The sequence below is a fragment of the Stegodyphus dumicola genome, chromosome 10 (assembly GCF_044657685.1).
Source record: "Stegodyphus dumicola isolate Sdum_Otavi_A_Nest chromosome 10, ASM4465768v1".
NCBI classification, from domain to species: domain Eukaryota; kingdom Metazoa; phylum Arthropoda; class Arachnida; order Araneae; family Eresidae; genus Stegodyphus; species Stegodyphus dumicola.
The window spans coordinates 147,281,899-147,303,940 of NC_140777.1; the positions used below are offsets into that span (position 1 = coordinate 147,281,899).

The window sequence follows — 22,042 nt, forward strand, 5'->3', positions numbered from 1 at the left end:
TGGAACGGCGCTGAGTTGGAATTCGAGGCAGGTGTCTGCGGATTCCAAAAAAATTCTACGAATCCAATGATACCATTCTCATCTTCGTAGGACGTTAATCAGTTGAGATATTAATTAAAAACTGTGAAAACGCTAATTTTCGTCCTCATTTTTCCGATTGCAACAGTTTCTTGAATCGCCGCAGATACAAATCAAGGTTATATTCTAAAGTTGAACGAGCTGGCTCCCCGGGTGTTTTCTTGCTTTAACTCATGTGTATCGTTTATGCAGTATCCTCTCCATGCTTATGTGTATAAAGCGAGCGCAGCCCGCTCCACAAAATCGCTGAACACTGGTATTTCGGTCCTACTTTCGAATTCCGGGATAGCGTATATAAAATTTGGATGCATACGTGAATACAGCGCGCGGATACCGGGTAAAACCGCTGAACACTGGTAGTTCGCTCAAACTTTCGAATCTCCGCGAGCGGGCTGCCTGCATGGGTGTTTTCGTGATTGTTCGCATGTGTATCGTTTTATAAAGTATCTCATGGATGCATACGTGAATAAAGCGGGCACAGAATACTGGTAATGCGGTTCTGGTAATGCGGTAATTTCGAATCCCGACGAACTGGCTGGCTCCATGGGTGTTTTCGTGATTTTACGCATGTGTATAGTGTATGGAGTATCTTCTGGGTGTATATGTGAATAAAGCGGGCAGAGCCCGCGCAAAGCCACATAACACTGGTAATTCGGTCCAACTTTCGAATACCGGGGAACAGGCAGGCTCCATGTTTGTTTTCGTGATTTTACGCATGTGTATCATTTATGCACCATCTTCAGCATGCATACGTGAATAAAGCGGGCACAGCACGCGCAAAATCGCTGAAAAATTGTATTTCGGTCCAACTTTCGAATCGGCAGCGGGCTGGCTGGAGGGGTGTTTTCGTGATTTTACGCATGTGTACGGTGTACGCAGTATCTTTTGCATGCATACGTGAACACTGTTTTGGGCGGGCTCCCGCCCAAAAGCGCTGAACACTGGTATTTCGATCCAAATTTCGAATACCCGCGAAAGGTGCTGGCGGCATGGGTGTTTTCGTGATTTTCCGCATGTGTATCGTGTATGCGGTAACTTCTGGATGCATAGGTGAAAAAAGCGGGGGAAGCCCGCGGAATGCCGCTATTACCGAAAATGGTAGTTCGGTTCAACTATTCAATACCGGCCAAATTTGAACATGGGAATTCTTTTAAAAACGAACAATGATAAGCGGGCTTCAGCCCGCTCAGCTGGCGGGCTTGCCCGCTAGTTATTTTTAAAATGTTTAGTTTGTTAATCACATTTACAATAGAAGACATTTATTAAATAGACAGAATTATTTTAAAAGACGGAATTAAATTTAAAAGAAAAATTAAATATCTTATACTGTGCCGAATGGTAACACACTGGCACTTCGAAGTAAAAAATATTTTGTTTCAATCAGTGGCCATTAATTGCTTTTACATAGTCGAGTTTCTTGATCAAATTTGAAAACAAGCTAAATATCTCACGCTTTGTCGAGTGACAACACATTTCTTTTAAATCGTTTGAGTTTTCTGATTACATTAGAAATCTTACGTTTTGCCATTGGCAATGTATTACTTTTACGTCGCTGTATTTTGTTCATCAGAAATCATAAGGTTCACATAAAACATAAATTAAATGAAAAGCAAATTCGAAAAAATACAAAATTTGGTCTACAAAAGTGCCTTCGGTTTTTCATAATGCGAGGAACAAGAAACAAACATCCCTTCTATTAGGCTAAGTATAAAAGAGAGACAGCCTGTATATCTGTATTCAAACCCAAGTCAAGTTATTAATGTTCAGTCATCTTATCACACGGCCACTGATGGAGAGATAGACCTGAGTGTTTCAATATAGCTGGTAGCTGAAGTCAGCATCTCAAAAGTGACTTAATAACCAATGAATACATTTCGTAGAAGTAAAAATAAGAATTGGTCGGCACCAAAAATATCTGAATTTATAAGCGGGTGATCTTATAACGAGGTTAGACTGCATTTATATATTGAATTTGAATATAATTATAATTATAGAAATTAGGAATAATTACAGAAATAAATACATTATGATAATTAATATGATATTATTAAATTATATAGAAATTATGATAATGATTGAAATATATTTTGTAATCTGGTAAAATCTTAATTATCTGATTGGCTAAAGATGTGAAAACGCTGGTAAATAGAATTTCCTGGGTTCTCTTGTCTACTGTTGAACGAGCTGACTGTATGATACTTTTGTGTTTTCCTTACGGTTTTCTTAAATATATCTCACTCTGTTAACCCAGATTGTATTTTACAAGCAAGGGGGATGATGTAGGGAATGATTAATAAACGGCGAGAATATTCCCATTATACAAAGTAACTACTTTAAAGTACTTTTCAGTGGTGAATAATGTGTTTAAAATTCCTTAATTGGCTGATTGGTTGGCAAAACAAGCTATAAATCTTCAAGTAAATACTCCAATGATACTGCCCAAGTCATTTTTCAAGGGAAAAAAATAGGGATGATACAATACTCAAGTGAAATGAATTATACAGGAGTTCTACCTCCTTCCATTCCTCACAGACTGAATAATAAACACCTTTTCTGCAATTTTGAAATTACTCAATTTCTAACTGGACATGGTAATTTCAATTCATATCTGAAGAGATTTAGATTTGCATTTTCGGGGAAGGGCAAAATGTCGAACATTTGTTGTTCTATTGTTCAAAGCTCACGGAAGAACGAAAAGAACTCATTTCTAGGTTAAAACTCTGCGAATATTACATTTCCTCCCCCTCTTCACGTATTTGTCTAAGATAAAATGGCTTTCTTATTCTTCTTTAAATTTATCTCTTACGTGTCATCTGTGAATTTGATATTTTATTTTGTGTTGTGTTGTTGTAATTGTTTTTCTTTAAACTTACCTCTGTAAGCCTTGTGTAACACTATGTGGTGCACAAATGTTTTAAAGTTTTCAGTTTAAAAAAAATTAATTTAATTAATTTATAATAAAATTGAAAATAAATTCTCACGACTCGAAACCTAGACCTCTCGAATACTCGTCGAGCAGGCTTCCAGTTACACCATGAACGCATACGGAAAGGAGTGAAAAAATACCTTATAAATGTTGTCGTTGTAATCAGTATGAACAACTATTAATCTGTCTAACATATGATAGAAGATAAAATCATTTTAATTCAACGTACGAAATGACATTAAAGTCAAAACTTCCAAAGTGTTTTTCCATAGCACGCTTTTGTTGTGATATTACGGTACTGATTTATATGATTTAAACACACAAGTAGTATAATTTCAGTGCAAATTTGTGTAATTAAGAAGTTTCAAGAAAGGATTTTAAAAAATTCAGTTTTCAAAGAGACATCTTTATTAAATAAGCCTGATTAATTTTTTAAGTCGTAATTACATTTAAATTTTTGTAGAAAGTCTTGGACATTGGATACAGTACAGAAAGAGAAATGTAAGTGAAAATTTAAAATTAATATTGTTTCGAAAATTGTAAAATGAATAATAATTGTAAAATTAATAATTCAGAAATTTCGAAGTAATACATTAAGATTTCATCCAAGATAGTAAACACTTCTGAAATCTGTTAACTGAACGTTCTGCTTGTCTTTAAAAAAAATTATACATGTGTAGGAAAGAGAAGCAGTTCAATAAATAAAAATTTTAAATAGCATTCTGTTCATTTCTAGAGGTGCTTCTTTCTCAGCAGCTCATAAATTCTGTCAACAATAATGTTTGCTTCTAAAGTTTTGATAAATTTAGTTTCGAATCAAGAGTTCTTAAGTTGCCAGGGAAGAGAGAGCCATGTCTGTCGTCCTTGAAATGGAGAGAATTGTATTTAAAATGTCTTACAATCTAACTTTGTTTCTTATTACCTAATTTTCATATTTATGCATGTATTCTTACTTTAACGAATCATTTATATTTCTCTCTAGTTGTCTCTTATACATAATTTGTTGATCACTGAAAATAACTGTATGACGTCAATTATGAATCGAAAATTAGCATTTTAGTTTCTGCTAAAGCTCGCACTTAAAAATTTAGCTTTATAAATTTTTTATTTCAAAATTAATTTTACCTTTGATACTAGTTTAGGCTAGTTTATATATGTATGTGTTTATTAAGAAAATAATAATTTTAAAGGTAATATAATGTATAATTTTTATAATACCATGTTATTAACTATTAAAACTGAATCTTTCAGTTTCATGCACACAACTCATGTTACAATTGCTATGATTGTTTGGAAACTTCCTTCACTTACAAAAAATCTGGGCAGTTTAATTTAAGAAAATTTGCCCTTCGTAATCACATTATGAAACATGTAGATTAACCTTACTTTTCTTTTTGTTTTGAATTACCTCTGTGTAATAAATTTCTATACTAAGATTCGCAGTGTTCAACAATTTTTTAATTCTGTATCCAAGCCTAATATGCTGCGTTTGGCTGTGATCTAAAAAAAAAATGGTTATTAAAGTCGTAAAAATCTTATTCCCCCCCCCATATCTTTCGAAAAAATTTTTTGTTGAATATTAACTAAAAAATATTTACATTTGAAGAAGAAAGAATTGCTTCAGAATCTCTTAAATATTTTCTATTCATTTTTTATTATTATTTTGTAAAACTAATACCAATTTATATTAAAGATTCCCTAATTTAATAAAAATATTACATATAACATATAAAAATATTGGAAATATTTTTATATAATATTTAATATTATTATATAAAATATATAGTTATTAAATATATAATATATTTAATATATATATTAATAAAAATATTAATTTTAATTAAAATATTGACATATATACCAAATATTTTATTTATCACATTCATTAATTATTTAAAAAAATTACAGCGTATTTTGAAACAAATATGTATTTTGAAAAAAAAAAAAAAAAAAACACCAACTTACCAAATTCGGTTTCCCATGTTGGTTTTCTGGAAAGTACTACGTGTACAAAACAGAAGACAAGGAAAATAGCTATCTTCATCTTGATATGCTGTTAAAAGAATCGTGGGATAAGCTTGGAGGAACGAAAATTATATGTGTTTAAGTCATTAACTCAATTGATAAAGGGCAATTCACTGAAATTTATGGTAATTGTCGTTAACGATGAAGGATATTTCAATTTAGATTTAAGTATAAAATAGAAACTGCATAAAAATATCAACTTAAAAGTTAGTGTTATTCTTTTGTAATTGTAAGTTCAACGAGATCTGGAGAAAAAAAATCATTTGTACGCTTAGGTACCACTGAAGAACATTTCGACGATTTCGAAATGTTAGGAAGAAAAAAAAAAAATATTAGTGTTTCAGAGGCGATGTAGGTGAACTTTCAGACTCATCCAAATTCCAAGCAGGACTTTGTCCTCTGTACCTGACTGTTAAAAATGTCAATATATGTAGAGGAAAACAGTATAATGCTAGAGTAATGTTTTGAATCTGAATACTGCAAATAGCATACCAAAGCACTAAATGTAAAATATATATAAAAAATGGTCTCTCAATACCATTATCTTTGCCTATATTTCTTTTTAACAGTTACTTTGCTTTGAAGATAACTGTTAAAATTATTGGAAAGGCTTAAAATGAAAATGATAATAGTTCGAAATAACTGGTTCTGAGAATAGAATATCAAATTAAGGTTTTCAAGTTTTTAAATTTTTTTAAATGCATTTTCTTAGAATAACTCAATTCAGATTCTGCGGGCTCTGCTAATGTAACTAGAAAAATAGTATTATATTCAAAACAACTCATATTTTAGAGTTAAAAATTTTGATTGAAAATAAACGAAACTTTTTTTTTCGTGAGAACTTTACTTTTTTGATGTTGACTGCAAAACCTTTTAATTTATTGCGATTGTATTTGAACTTTGAATTATCCGTGGGTTACGAATGCCAACATTCCATACAATATCACAGTCCCAAATCTTCAAATATTTTTTTTTTTGACTACCCAAAAATTTTGACTAATATTTCGGATAACATAAATAGTAGATTTGTAACGAATCTTCTCTTTCCTTATCTTGTGCCTTCGTGGTGAGATTGGAAAACGAATGTGATTGAGAACAAACCATGAACAAAGCATCCTAGCAGACTTACTGACTAAATCAGAAGGTCTGGATTTTAAGTCCGGGCGAGGGCATTGCAAATTTTCATGTTTCCTGCTCCGAAGTAAACCTAATGACTTTGCAGTTCAACACATATTTTTATAAGGTAGTAATTAATTACTAGACCGGAGCTTACCACAAGCTTACGGATAACGTAAATAGTAGCTTAACACAGATAATTTTAAGCTATATGTATTATCGACTACGTTCTTTCAATTCATTACTGGAAAGAGAGATTGATCATAAAGAGTAAACCTTCATCTATAATACTGTACTATATCCGTGGTTATCGTTTGCACTACTGTTATTGTTTTATTTAAAAACTTCAAAAAAATTTATTTTCAAAGATTCAAGAGCAAATAATGTCCAGATTTCTAGCTGATTTCAGCAATGATTCCAAAATGCAGCTATTTATAATACAGATGCATGTCTGTTTTACATATGTTGTATTTTCTTAAATCTTAAATACAACTGTTTCGCAGAACGTGAAGTCCATTGTGTAGTCACAGAAATAATGTAAAGTTGTTAAATTGTCAAAAAAAAAAAAAAAAAAACCTCTCATTTTCAAGATGTTATACTTTGTCACTGGTGGTATGACATTAAACCGCAGGTGTTTTCGTATAGTGGAGCTTTACCTATCTTGATAATTTGTAAGCTCAACACAGAGGAGATATTTTGATTGTACTACTGTATCCGTAAATCATATTTTCTTTTATTTGTTCTTGAAGCAAAATTTGATAGTGCACGCATTATATACATTTTTGAAGATTTGCTTATTCTTGAACTACTTCATTGTGATTCAGAAGAAAAAAAAAAAAAAAAAAAAAAAAGGAAAAAAAAATTGGGGCATAGAAAACATTTAGGTATTTAGTGATGAAAATTCAACTGTATTCCAAATCTGAATACTTTTCATTGCTTTCTGTGTCTAAATACTATACTTAATCTACTACGAGGAATAATATTAATTAAGAATAACCAGTAAGTGAGATATTTTAAACATTTTGCCCGAAGGTACGAAATTAAGGTAAAAAAAAAAAAAAAAAAAAAAAAAATATTGACACTGCGATGGAAATGTTATAAAAGCCAATTCTAGCAGATTTTTCTTGCAAAATAAAGGAAAATGCTTGGAAAAGGGTACAGTTTAAGATTTAAGAGCATATGAACTGAAGAGACTGAAATTTCATTTATTGGAGCAAATGTTAGGTAGAAAAAAAGGAAAAATTAAAATTACCTTTCGCATTTACTTTTTAACTGACTTCTTCTTGGTGCCGCGATAAAAAATAAATAAATAACTAGATAAATAAATAAACTCAAACTCAACTAAGTACTCTCACACTATTACGTATTTCCGGAGTCATTCTGACTAGAGGGCGCTGCGTTCGTCCTAATAGTCAGTGGCAGGCAGGATACTAAAGGTGTAGGACATGGAAGGCAGAGATGCCTAATAATATATCTCTTATTGATTGCAATTTTCATATATTTTCGTGTAAATAAATGTTGTTATTGTTAACAAAACCTCTTATTATATCTTAGATGCACCTTTAGTTTCACAGAACCATTAGATGCAAAATTGGTGCATCGGCCGGGAATGTGGAATACCGGAAGTAATTAGTCATCATTACTGGATTATATTTCTGAGAAGTTTGGATACTGTACGTACGCTTTTGGATACGTAACATTGCATACTGGACTGTGGAGGTAAGATCTTTTGAACTCACAAATTCGGAGTTAACATGGATAAGCTTTCGAAAATAATTGAAAAAAGAAGTAACGTTCGCGCTAGTGTTACTAAACTAGTTAAAAGAGTGCAGAAGCTCGATGAAGCTGTCGAAGACGTAAGTTCATTATCAGAACTACTGGAACTATTAGAAACGAAAGAGCAGATGTTGAAAAGCCATGATTTAGAGGTGGAAGCACTCATAGACGATCCGGAAAAATTTAAAGGTGAATTAAAAGCTTCGGAAGAATACGAGGACAAAATATTGTTAGCTAAGATTAAACTAAAGAGCAAAATTAAAGAATTAGCAGCAGAAAATGTTCAGCGGACTTCTTCAGTTCTTAACACATCTAGTGTTTCGGAAAACACCGTTACGGCTTTAAAATTACCAAAGTTAGAAATTTCGCGATTCTCTGGTGATTCTGGCAAATTTATGGAATTCTTAAACTGTTTTGATAGCGCAATCGGTTCAAACAATTCACTTACGAAAATTGAAAAATTCCAATATTTAAAATCTCTTCTTTCTGGTCCTGCATATAACGTTGTTGCGGGTTTTGAATTAAATGAGAAAAACTATGACTCATGTCTTGAGCTTTTAAAACAAAGATATGGTAGAACTGATTCTATTATAAATTCTTATATGACTAAATTATTAAGCTTAGAACCCGTGAGAAGTTCGTCTAATGTTAAGGGTTTGCGTAAATTATACGATGAAATAGAAATTAATATAAGAAATTTGCGTTCATTAAATGTAACGGAGGGTTCATATGGACATTTATTGAATCCAATATTATTGAAGTTGCTACCACAAGATTTGGTGTTAGATTTTCACCGAAAACGAAACAGGGAAGTGAATTGTGAGGTTTCGGAAATTATTACGTTTTTGAGGAATGAAGTCGAATCTAGGGAAATTGCCGAAACTGTGATGAGCCCCCTAAAAAGTTACGAAACAAAACGATCCTTTTCCCAAAATTATCAAAGTGGTCAAACTTATCAGAAAAACTATTCAAAGCCTAAAAATATATCAACCGCTTCAGCGTTAAATACACAAATAAAAAATGCTTGTTTATTCTGTGACGGTCATCACGATTCCGTAAGTTGTAAAAAACTGGATGTAGAACAAAAAATAAATAAGCTTAGGACTGAAGCTAGATGCTGGTGTTGTTTTCAGAAATATCACATGTCTCGCGTATGCAGGGCAAAAATATCGTGTAAAAATTGTTTAAGCAATTTTCATCATGAGTCAGTGTGTAGAAAAGATAAACCCGTTAATGTTAAGACGAGAGGTTGTGAGAAGCAAGTGGAAAGCGAAACTGTTTTGAATGACTCACAATCTAAATCTAATAAAAGCGCCGAGAATATTTCTGTGTCTCATAGTAATATATGTACCAAAAATAAGCCTTTTTTGCAAACATGTACAGTTTTAGCCTGTTCGGATAAAAATTCAGTCTTAACTAATGTTATTTTAGACAATGGTAGTCATCGAAGTTTTATTTCATCTCGATTAGTTAAAGAATTAAAATTAAAGCCAATACGCTACGAAAGAATAGCTATTTTTGCTTTTGGAGACAAAATAGGACGTGAGAAGGAATACGGTATCGTTTCATTGACGTTGCGCAATAGGGATCAAAGTTCGAAATCGTACGAATTAGAAGCTGTCATAACGGATTATATATCTAATTTGTCCTTGAAAATTCCTGATGTATCTATTCGTAATGCGTTGAAGGAAAGAGGTTTACCTTTGGCTGATTAATTTTCTGGCGACTGTCAGACGGAAATACTTATCGGATGCGATTCATTTTGGGATATAGTTTATGACGAGAGAGTAAAGTTAAATGAAAACATTACTGCGATAAATTCTTGTTTCGGTTGGTTACTAGCGGGAGTAGAAGGAAGTAATAAATTGACTAATAATTATGAAAATGTATGTTTAGTCATGGACTCTTCTTCAATTTTGTGCGATTTGAAAAAATTTTGGGAAATAGAAGAATTTCAGTCAGACAAACAAAACTTTTCTGAATGGGACAATCAATTGATTGAAAAATTTGAAAATTCTCTGGAATTTAATGGGGAAAGGTACGTTTGTAGATTGATGTGGAAGGAAAACTTGGGACCTGCAGTTGGGTTGAATTCTAATTATGAGGTTGCGAAAAAGCGTTTTGATTCGTTAAAGCACAAACTAAATAAAAATCAAGAAATTTATGACCAGTATAAACAAATTATATCGGATCAGTTAGAATGTCAGATTGTGGTAAAATGTGTTAATGAAGATAAAAATTCAGGATATTATATGCCCCACAGAGCGGTAATTAGGGATGACAAGGAAACAACTCGAGTTAGAATTGTTTATGACTGTAGCAGTAAGGCTAATGAAAGTAATAAATCTCTTAATGAGTCTCTAGAATCGGGAGTAAATCTTTATGCAAATTTATTGGACATAATTCTTAAATTTCGAGAGTATCAAGTTGCATTTTGCGGAGATTTAGAGAAAGCTTTTCTTATGATAGAGATTGCGGAGGAAGATAGAAAATACCTTAAATTTTTGTCGTTTCCCGAAGAGGTAGGTGATTCAACCGAAACTCTTCATTTAAATCGTCTCCCATTCGGTTTAACTACTTCGCCATTTTCCTTGGCTTGCGTTTTGAAATTTCACATAAAGAAATTTAAGGAACATCATCCAAAATGTTATGACATGTTAAATTCTTTTCTTTATGTTGATGATCTCTGCTATGGAGCCAATACTGTTCAAGATGCTTATCATTTGACGTCTACGGCAATAGAGATATTAAAAGCAGCGGGATTTCATTTGAGGAAATTAAAAACTAATTGTCCGGAATTGTATAAACTTTGGAATGAAAACCGATATGAGGAAAATACTGACTTCGGGCAAGGAACAGGTTTCTTGGGATTGAAGTGGGATCCGATTGAGGATAAAATTAAATTAGATTTAAGAGATGTTAGGGATTCCATTGATGCTAGAATCACCAAGCGTCACGTTTTAAGAGTTATTTCAAAGATATTTGATCCATGTGGACTGATTAGTCCCTTTGCAATCACTGTGAAAATTCTTCTGCAAGAGATGTGGGAACGTGGTCTACAGTGGGATGAAGATTTGCCAAGTGACCTACAAAATAAATGGAGAACCTGGTGTTCTGAACTTTGTGAACTTGAATCAGTATCTATTGAAAGAAGGGTTTTTGAAAGTGTAGAAATAAGTGAAGTTTCTCGTCATGTGTTTTGTGACGCCAGTTCCAAGGCATATGGGGCTGTTGCGTTCCTAAGGTACGTGAATAACAATGGCCAAATCAAAGTGAGCTTTATAATGTCAAAAAGTACGGTTGCTCCTTTAAAAACTTTAACTCTTGCAAGATTAGAGTTAATGGCAGCACTTCTCGCTGCACGTTTAGGAAATTATTTACAAGGTCTATTTCCTAATTTCGCGAAACAAATTTTCTTTTGGAGCGACTCTCAAATCGTCCTTCAAGGGTCTTCTAAACAATGGAAACCATTTGTCGCCAACAGAGTAGCTCAAGTGCAGTCGCTGACTCTACTAGAGTGTTGGAACCATTGCAGTGGCTCCGACAATCCCGCAGACCTTACTACTAGAGGAGAATCGGCTAGGAGGATTCTTACAAGTTCTCTGTGGTGGTCAGGCCCTGTTTGGTTGTCTAAACCACTTTACTCGTGGCCTCTTCAAGAATCGCTACGTCATTTTAATGACATCTGTGAAGAACGCGTTATAGGGAAAGAGCGTCGGACTGCACTGGTTAATTCCATGATAACCAGTTCAGCTAATGGAAACTTACCTATGTCGTCGTTACTGGACGTTAATGACTTCAGCGAATTAAGTAGATTACTGCGTGTTACTGCTTGGATTAAAAGGTTTGTGCACAATTCTAAACCTAATTCTACAAAATTAAGTCGACCTATATGTGCTCCAGAACTCGAGCAAGCTTTGCGTTTTTGGATCAAAGATACTCAATTCAAGCATTATAGTACAGAAGTTACCGAACTTCTTTCTAAAGGAACTATCGATAAGAGTTCACGCATATTTAATTTGAATCCTGAACATGATGATAATAACTTACTTTGTTTAAAGGGACGTTTACAGTTTTCAAGTAACGATATGCGAGCCAAACATCCTTGGCTTCTTCCATCTAATGATAAATTTGTTGAACTACTTATCTTTGATTCTCATACTAAAATGTGCCATTTAGGTGTTGATGCAACTTTAACACATTTACGAGAACAATTCTGGATTGTTAAAGGTCGTCAATTTGTGAAAAAAGTCTTAAATAACTGTCTGATTTATAGACGATTCAAAGTGAAATCTGGAATGCAGGTGGTTGCCCCTTTACCGTCTGATAGAATTCAAGAGCATCCACCGTTTGATATATGCGGTGTGGATTTTGCCGGACCATTTTTTGTTCGTGATTTTAATTCAAAGTGTTATTTACTTATATTCAGCTGTGCAGTGACAAGAGCTATCCACTTAGAAGTAGTTCTTAATATAAGTGCTGATTCTTTTTTGTTAGGATTCCGACGATTTGCTTCTCGTCGAGGATTATGTTCCACTATATATTCTGATAACGCCAAAGCTTTTAAAAAAGCAAATAGTGAATTGAAAAAATGGTGGAATCAGATAGATAATGATCAAGTTAAAAATTGGTTTGCTTCTAAAGTTATAGTTTGGAATTTTATAGTTGAAAAAAGTCCATGGTGGGGAGGTTTCTGGGAGAGACAGATACGGACGGTTAAAACCTGCTTAAAGAAAGTTGTTGGACGATCCTCTCTCTCTTTAAAGGAATTGGAAACTGTTTTTTCGGAAATTGAAGCTCTGGTTAATTCCAGGCCTATCACGTATCTGTACAACGAACCCTCTCCACTCACCCCATCTCATTTTCTTATTGGTAAAAGATTGGTGTCTTTACCTGTAATAAAACATAAAAATGAAAATTTAAATGTTAATAGGAATTCTTTGGTAAAGAAATATAAATATCAGCAAACACTTTTGAATCACTTCTGGAACAGGTGGAGAAAGGAATATTTACTTAATCTAAGATCAGCTTATATTTCTCCACAACCAGGTAAAATAGTTTCATTTAAAGTGAATGATATTGTTTTGATTAATGATGAGCGTTATCCCAGAAATATGTGGATGATGGGAAAAATTTTAGAGCTATATCCTGGAAGAGATGGAAAAGTTCGTTCTCTTCTTATTCAGACTCCTAAAGGACAAATAAAACGCTACTTGTACAACTTGTGTATAATTTGGAAATTAATCCTTAATTGTGTTAGTTTTATTGAGTTGCAACCTGTTAATGTTCTATCTGTGTATTAATGATAGTTTAATTGTGCTTATATTTTAATGCTTGATATTTGAACAATTTTCTTTGGAAGTTAAAAGTGTAATTGGTTTTTGTATGTTAAGTCACTGAATAATTTTGAAGCTTTGTATTTGATATAATATGCTATTTATATTTTCATTCTTGTAATTTTAAATGGTTCCTGAATGTAAATTTAGTTAAAATTCAATGGTAAGTGAACTCAAGTGAGTTCAGGTGGGGAGTATTACGTATTTCCGGAGTCATTCTGACTAGAGGGCGCTGCGTTCGTCCTAATAGTCAGTGGCAGGCAGGATACTAAAGGTGTAGGACATGGAAGGCAGAGATGCCTAATAATATATCTCTTATTGATTGCAATTTTCATATATTTTCGTGTAAATAAATGTTGTTATTGTTAACAAAACCTCTTATTATATCTTGGATGCACCTTTAGTCTCACAGAACCATTAGATGCAAAACACACAAAAGATAAACTTATTCTTAACTCATTAAATCAAAGGAAATAAAGGAAAATATCCTACTTGGTGTCTTGGTAAAAACAAAGGTTATTTATCAAAACCAAAATGTGAAAAATACACTTTCGCAACAAAATCATTAACACGCTATCTCTCACTAAAATAAAACTTAAGCTAATTCAGATCTCTAACCTGAAAACACATAAATTTCAATACAAATCTAGAGATAGCCATAAAGCACTTAACATTTAAACTACCGCTCAGATCTCTTCAAAGCACCAGGGAAAGCTACTTCTCACATTTAAGACGTCTACTCATCAAATCAAAATAAACTAATTAAGCCGATCGTATAGTCACAAATCTTAAAACTGATTTTCTACTACCGCAAATTGGTTACCCAGGGTCGATTGAATAACCATGTTCCGTAAGGATCATATGGGTGACCTACAGTAGACCACAATTAAAACTCACAAAATAACATACAATAATTAAATCAAAGGAAATGCCTCTAATTCACTATTGGCTGAACACTAAAATTAAAATTTAGCCGATCTTAAGCAAAACTTGGACCCTTTCTAGCCACTAGAACAAAGGCAATAAATAGCCTCAAGAATTCGAAGAATTCAGAACTCTGTACATCTTGTACAGAGTGAGAGAGATGACGAACCCTTTCTTTTCCACGCAAAGAGGAATGTTTGCAAACCCATAATTCCATCCAAAAAATCGCCGCTCCTTAGGACTATTCGCCTCTGAACGAGCAAAACACGTGTGTTCAACCCTCACGAAAAGGAAATTGCAGCTGGTCATAACTGACCGCTTCGTGGGAAACGGAAGTAACAAGCCTCGCCTTTTTTTTCTGAATCACACTCTTCAACTAAACTTAAAAGAGCTTTGCCGTAACTGAACGAAAAGTTTAAACAATACTAAATATTATACATTAATTCTTAAATACGAACATTACAAATTCATTGTTCATAGTAAAATAATATAGTTACTAATAATACCTTATGCAAAGTAAAATAATATGTAATAGTCGTACACAACAAAATAATACATAACAATTTTCCATGACACAAACGTGCAATTTTTCTTTGAAATCGTGAAAAACCTGAGAAGAAAATAGCCGAGCTATTTAATTTAAAATAAAATCTGCTGTTGAATTTAATTTTGAAGTACTGTAAAGCAAATTTGATTGAGAGCAAACTATGGAAAAGGCATCCTAGCAGACTTACTGAATGCGAAAGGCAGTGGACCGTTAGAAATGCTGTGTATAATACTGAAACCAGTGAAGTCAGAGGAACTTTAAAAGCCCAACGAATACTTAGCATATCCAGTAATACAAAAGCTTTAAGAAGCATTTTAAGAAAATGTAACATTTATCGTCGAATAGTTTTAAAAGAAAGCCATTTCACACTGAAGTGAATCGAAGGACGCAGTTATAATTCACTAAAACCTGTATTAAAAGACTTCAAAAGTTTTGAAACTAGACTCTATTTGTAAATAAAAGTAATTTAATATTTTGGGAGTAAGTATAAGCAATTGGTATCGGAAACCTAATACTGAACTTCAAATGAAAGACCTTATTTTTGCATTAAAACATGGATGAGGTAATCGGGTGGTTTTGAGTTTTATGAATGCTTGCAGAATTCTACATTTTTTAAGGCAAAATTGATAATTTAATGTTTTGAGTATTTGAAAGCAAAATTTGAAATACAACTTACAAAAAATTGTCATACTGTCGCATTAAACTTCATCAAGATGATGATTCGAATCATAATTCTTATATTTTCAAACTGTGGACTTTATATGCCTATCCCCAAGTAATCAAAACGCTTGTGCTTAAGTTCAGTCTTATGTTTAGTTCTTGATTTTCTATGAACTTGTGTTTAGTTTAGACTTACACTTAACTGATTTAAGTAATCCTATTGAGCATGTTTTAGATCATTTGCAAGATAAATTTGATAAAGTCTGAATTTCAACATAAATATACATGGAGTAAGAGCAAATTTCAAATTCTTGTTGAAATCCATGCCTAGTAGACTCAATGAGTTCATGAAAAGAAAAGAAGGCCTAATACATTATTACAGCAATTTTTTTAAGTTCGTGTACTTCTTTTTTATAAGTTCGTGTGCCCCACTACTTTTTTTTTTTTTTTTACAATTACTTTCCCGATTGTTCAAGAAAAGCGTAAAACTTAGTATTTATTTAATTTATTACTTAATAATTAAAGTTTTTTCGATTTCTTTCAGCTCTAAGATAAAGCAGGTAATAAAAGTATTTAATTTAAATCGAATATTTAATTATTCATTCAAAATATGCTTGAAGGCTTGTTCTGTCTCAATGCATTTCTGACTCGCTTTATCAATACAAAATTAAATTACTGGAAATATCTGTGACCGTTTTCATGATAGCAAGTCTTTCAAGCGATTGTCAATGAAACAGCAGAAAACAGTAACATAGGGAAAATGAAATTACAGAGAGAGGGGAAGGCACATCAGATTTTATAATACAAAAACACCAGATGTAAATGTATAGAGACCGAGAATTTACAAGTAAGTACCACAATATAAGAAACTTACATTCCAATAAAAACACCTGATAATGCACACATTATAATACCTATTTAGGTACCTTCATTTCTACTTCCCCGAAACTCACTCGTACTTATTATTGTCTCTGCTACTCTTTAAGCCTCAAATCATCCATAAGTAATTATTGAAGATGAATATGAAGCTGACTCAGCGAAATCGTAGACTTAATGTTAGTTCCTGTTTGCTTCCATGGACTTTATAAGAAATAGACTAACCCAATGGACGGAAGTACGGTTTCCGCTTGCCGGATGAAGTTTGGTTTGATTTGGTTTAGTTGATTACTGCAAAGCATACTTGGGCTATCTCTCTAAGAAGAGGGTTGCCTTCGGGAAAGATTTTCTAAGGGAAACTGGCTCATTATGGCTTACTGGTCTACACGTTACACATGGAAAAACACGAAAATGTATATGCAGCCAGCCCGTTCACCTCGAATCGCACCCAGGCCGAAATTACGAGTATTCAGCTATTTTACAGCTCGGTCGCTAGTGGTAAGAAGGAGATGGGCTGATCAACTCTACAATAATGTTGAAACCAATCGTATAATTGGTTTTAATTATTGAAATCAAACGTTGTATAAGACTTTGAAATTCATAGCCTTTGTAAATGAAATTTAATATAGCTCAATAAAATCCCTTTTTACTGTAATTTGCGCATTTGTTCACACGTAATTCTTGTTTTTGTATGAACGTTTTTATTTTGGTAAAAGAGTAAAAATATTTATTCTTAAAAATTATACTACTTTAAAAATTTCAACATTAATAGCTATATTACATAAGGAAAAAAAACTGAGTATTTATTCTGCATTTATGTGAAACGAAACCTCTTCGTGTGTTTCGAGTCCCAATGAAATTATCTTTCTTCTTATCAAGCAGCAAATTACACTGCCTAATTTGGGCACTTAATTACAAGCAGTATAATTTGCTCTCTTATTAGCTTATTAATCTTATTAGCTTTCTTAATTTAATTTAAAATATGAAAGTTTTACTAGGAGTATTCACCTTTAATTATATATAAATATATATACACTGAAGAGCCATTGCATTATAACTACCCTCCATCTACAACAATAAGCTCACCCAGGAACAAAACTACTGGGCGTGTGCGGCTGGTGTTGGAGTACATAAAGTGGGTATGCATTGTCTTCCAAACTTTCACTTTGCATCCTGTCCTCCGGACACACTCATGCATTTACTATACCTGCAGTGTACTTATTAATTCATGACAGCCGGTATACAGCTTGCTATCTGCAAGCCACACGCGGCAATAGTGGCAAAAGAATAAAGTATCTTCCAACATTTCAATGCTTGTATTGCAAACTCCTATTACCTAGCCCTTGGAAAATAACAAAAATAATTATGATCCCTAAGCCAGGGAAAAATCAACTTCCACCAGACGGCTTTCGCCCTATCAGCCTCCTCCCGAGCCTGAGCAAAGTTTTTGAAAGAATCCCCTACTAGATTGAATGGAATCCTACCTCAGTCTACTGGCCCTCCGAGCAGTTTGGATTCAGAGCTCATCTTTCAACATCTAAACAGCTTGTTCGACTGAGTTTATAAACTGAGTATTACACCGTAAAGAAAATGTTGCTATCCTCATGCTGGACGTAGCGAAAGCTTTCGACCGTTTCTGGCATGAGGATCTTATCGCTAAACTGACAGACTTCAACTTCCAACGTGAGCTACTACAAATTATCTTCTCCTTCATTACCAGCAGAAAATTTGTGGTTCGTGTGAACGGTGCCTTCTCTTCTGAACGTCCCATCTACAGCAATGTTAGGACGATTTTACAAGCTCGATTTCTCAAAAAAGGGACTGATTTACCTATCAATTCTGAGGCCTATAATGATTGATGCATTCACAACCTGGGCCACAGCGTCAAAGACTTATGTACACAAACTTCATGTGGTGCAAAATCGCTTCCTCAGTTTGATAACTAAAACTCATTCATTACTTTGTGCGAAACGAAGTACTATATAAGGACTTAAAAATCGAACCGCTGGATACCTTCCTTCGTAAAACGAATGACAAATTCTTCAGGAAAGCCCCAAACTGTGAAAATATGAATATCTTTAACTTATTTCACTATGAAATATTGGATGAGGGCAGACATCTACGTCCCTTTGCTGCCTTCAGTTTAAATAGCAGTCAGAACTTTCCAACATAATTGCTATTTACTGAGTTATTAAAGTCCGATTGTAGAAACTTTAAGTACAAAACGAAGCAGCATTCTTCAGAGCACTTAAGAAATAGGTTTTTCATGTGACCTATGCATTTCGATTTACTACTATTACTATGTAATTATTTTGTATTTTATCTTATATTTTCTCCTGTATTTTGTATTTATATATCAGATATTCAGACCAATTGCTCAGCACCAATCAGATGTCCCTTCGATGCTCACTTGATTTCGTCGCACCCTTTCTCGACTTTAGCTACCCTGTACTGCCCAGCTCAAGCATTTCTTCAACTCCAGCGCTCATAGCAGCATTTAATTAGCAACTGCAGGAGCACTGCATTTAAGTTTGCATGCTAATCGCGGCATAAAGAGGAACTTGGAACTTCTTTCCAAATATAGGGCGATTAGCGACATAATGCGAAAAACAGTTGATTTATCAGAATTTGATAAAGGTCAAATCATAATGGCTCGGCAAATTGGGAACATCAATATCAGAAACGGTGTGTTTCGTGGATTGTTCACGTGCAGTTGTTGTGAGCACACAGTGGTGTATGGATAGCGAAACGACAAGTCGCCAACAGCAGTATGTGGTCGACGGCGCATTGATTATAGAGGAGAGCGGAGATTGCTACGCATTGTTCGCCTTGAGCGAAGAGCTTCAACAGTCGAAATCACCACCAGCTACAACCGTAGCGACCCAGAGCGTTTCTTAACACACTGTGCCGCGTACATTGTTGCGTATGGGCCTACGCAGCCGGTTGCCGAAGCATGTCACTGTAGTGATGGTACGTCGCCGACAGCTGCGTCTGCAGTGAGCCAAAAAACATTGGAATTGGACATTAGAAGAAAGGAAGAAAGTTGCATGGTCCGACGAATCATGCTTTGTCCATCACATCGACGGATGTGTGCTAATACGCAGATTTCCAAACAAACTTTCTGTAAAAGAAGGTAAGATTTTTATATTTTTCATGTAATTTTTTAATGTGAACGAAATGTGTGTAGTTTGCTGGTTATTATTGTATAAATGTATTTACCATTTTTTTAATTCATAATAATAGTCCGCCAAATATAAAATTATATTTGTAGTGGTAGGGTGAGCTAATTAATTTTAAAATCAAATAAAAGATGCCGAATAAAGGAGGCGTTCAGACTATGAGAATTTTTAAGTACAAAAAGGAAATCAGAATCATAGTCTTTTGAGATGGTAAAAAATATTGACAATATTATTGTTACTTATGTTGTTACCAATGCTATTGTAATTATTAGGGCTTATTTATTTATATCATTACATTTTTCTGTATATTATGCATTTTTACAGTATTGGAAGTAAGAAATGTTTTCTTTTTGATTTATTTTGCTTTATTTCAACAAAGATGAAATTATAAAAAATAGACAATCTGAAAGGACTCTGATTCTAACGTCGCACCACTGGATTTGTTAAGCTTTTTTATGCTCTCGATGAACAACGCTGTTTACCAGTCTGCTCTAAGACTTAATCCGGCTGACACAATTTTTTTTTGTCTTTTTACTTTATTATTAAGCAAAGTTTTCTTCGCAAGTACGCTACATAAAATTCAAGAGCATAATATTTAAAAAAAAAAAAAGCATATCTTTATAGTTCCCTGTTGAGTGTTGGGATTTGTCATACTTTATGTTTATATTCCCTATATTATTTCTTTGAAAACTAACCGCCTAAGACTGTTATCATAAATTTTAAAAAATTATACAATGATCTTTAATGAGTCCAGCTAGTGCCACTTTATAAAAATTTTAGTATTTATAATTAGACATCTCACGAATTAAATGCATTTTTAAATAAATAAATCAGATTAAAAAATAGAAAACGTATTTTTAAGTACTACGTTTACTGCTTTTCAGTGACTTGATTTGCTACTCAGTAACAGAGGGATTAAACTTGAAAGTTAAACATCTTATATTTTACTGAATGGAAAAACACTGGTGCGGGTGAAAATAACAAATATTCTATTTGGGGCAGTGACAACACATTGCTTTCAAACAGCCGAAATCTAACATTTTGCTGAATAGCAAACGTCTGACGCATTGCAGATAAAAATGTTTTATCTTGAAAAGTGCTGCCACTTTTCAAGATGAATTTTTCGCTCTCAGATCGCTGAGATTGTTAAACAAAAATTTGTTAAATTTGTAAAAAATATGAAATAAATTAAAAACAGTTTCGAAATTCTAAATTCGGTCTTCAAGGTACCCTTTTTCAGGTGGAGGACTATGTGCATGGAAAATTCAGTGCCTTTAGGTGCCTTCGTTTTTAAAAATGCGAAGGATATGTATACATGCATATAGTTTTTTCATTATTTAACTTTTTTAATATAATAAATACATTCATGTTAGCATTTGGTGGCACCAATTTGAAAAATGCTTCGGACACAAAAGTGATACAGACAAAAGTGAGATTCGAGACTTATAGCACCTCTGATGTTAATAATATATTTTATTTTCACGTGTTTTTGTAAACATCATGTTTAATTTGTTTCGTCAACAATTAAACTACTTTTATTTGACTACTTAACAATTCATTTCAACTACCGTAAAATAACGAATCTAATTTTTACTTACGTAAACTCTAAAATTAAACATGAATTTTGTTTCAGTTTTTCACTATATTGAAATAAAGAAAATAATTTTTTTGTAATATGTAATTACTTTTGAGCTAATGTTTTGTAATATGTAATTACTTTTTGGCTAATGTTTTGTAATATGTAATTACGTTTTCGCTAATAACTATAAACCTTTGCTAAACACATTGCAGACCAGTTTTTCTGACGACTATATTCATGTAAATTAATTTGGCAGCTTATCAAAAACATGTACTGCACTGCATTATCCTTTCACATTACTTATAATCAACGAAAAAATTAAAAACTTATAAATTAATAACTCATTTAATATCACGAGAAAGAACAATAAGTGATTCACATAATTAAAATTTCAGATATCTTGAGTCATAATAATGTATTTTATTCCTTCGAATTAAAAAAATTGGCTTTTGTTTTCCTTGAGAAACAAAATTGTTGTAAATAGAAGTGCTGATATTTTACTTATCAAAATTCAAGACGGTGTGTTCTGTGATTAGCTTGAAGATGTAAATGGAAAAAAAAATAATTTGCAATAAAGTTGTTTACTTACCTTTACTGTAACTATCGCTCAATTTTTTTTAAGACGTAGCAACTAGCAACAAAGTGAACTGATCAATGACAGACGGAAAGACTAAGAAGGAAATCAACGAAAGGGAGGGGAAAAATTTCTCTTGATTTGAGCTTCCTTAATTATAACCAGCTACATATATCCGCTGTTTTTCCCAATTAAACATTCCGCATTTTATTCTTAGTTTTTAAATAAATAGTCTCTTAAAAATATTAATTATAAGAAAGAAATTTATAATGGTTTTAATGAATCCAACTAGTATAATTTCAACAAAATATTTAATATTTCTAATTAAATATCTCATTATTTAAACGCATTTTTATTTAAATCAATGCGATTTAATAGAAGAAGATACGGTATTAAGAGGAAAAAATTTTCATCTCTCGATGGAACCATAGGATTAATGGAAAGAC

The 22,042-nt window shown here is 33.0% G+C and overlaps 1 long non-coding RNA gene across 1 annotated transcript in view; it reads right to left on the reverse strand.

Annotated features, from left to right (window-relative positions):
* LOC146995131 (uncharacterized) overlaps window positions 1-21,709 on the reverse strand; it is a 28,821-nt gene extending 7,112 nt beyond the window's left edge. The window contains exons 1-2 of the long non-coding RNA XR_015043703.1: window positions 21,612-21,709; window positions 4,970-5,057 (exon numbers count right to left, since the gene is read on the reverse strand). This is a non-coding gene — a long non-coding RNA (uncharacterized LOC146995131). The remainder of the gene's footprint in view (window positions 1-4,969; window positions 5,058-21,611) is intronic.
* Window positions 21,710-22,042: the final 333 nt, after the last annotated feature.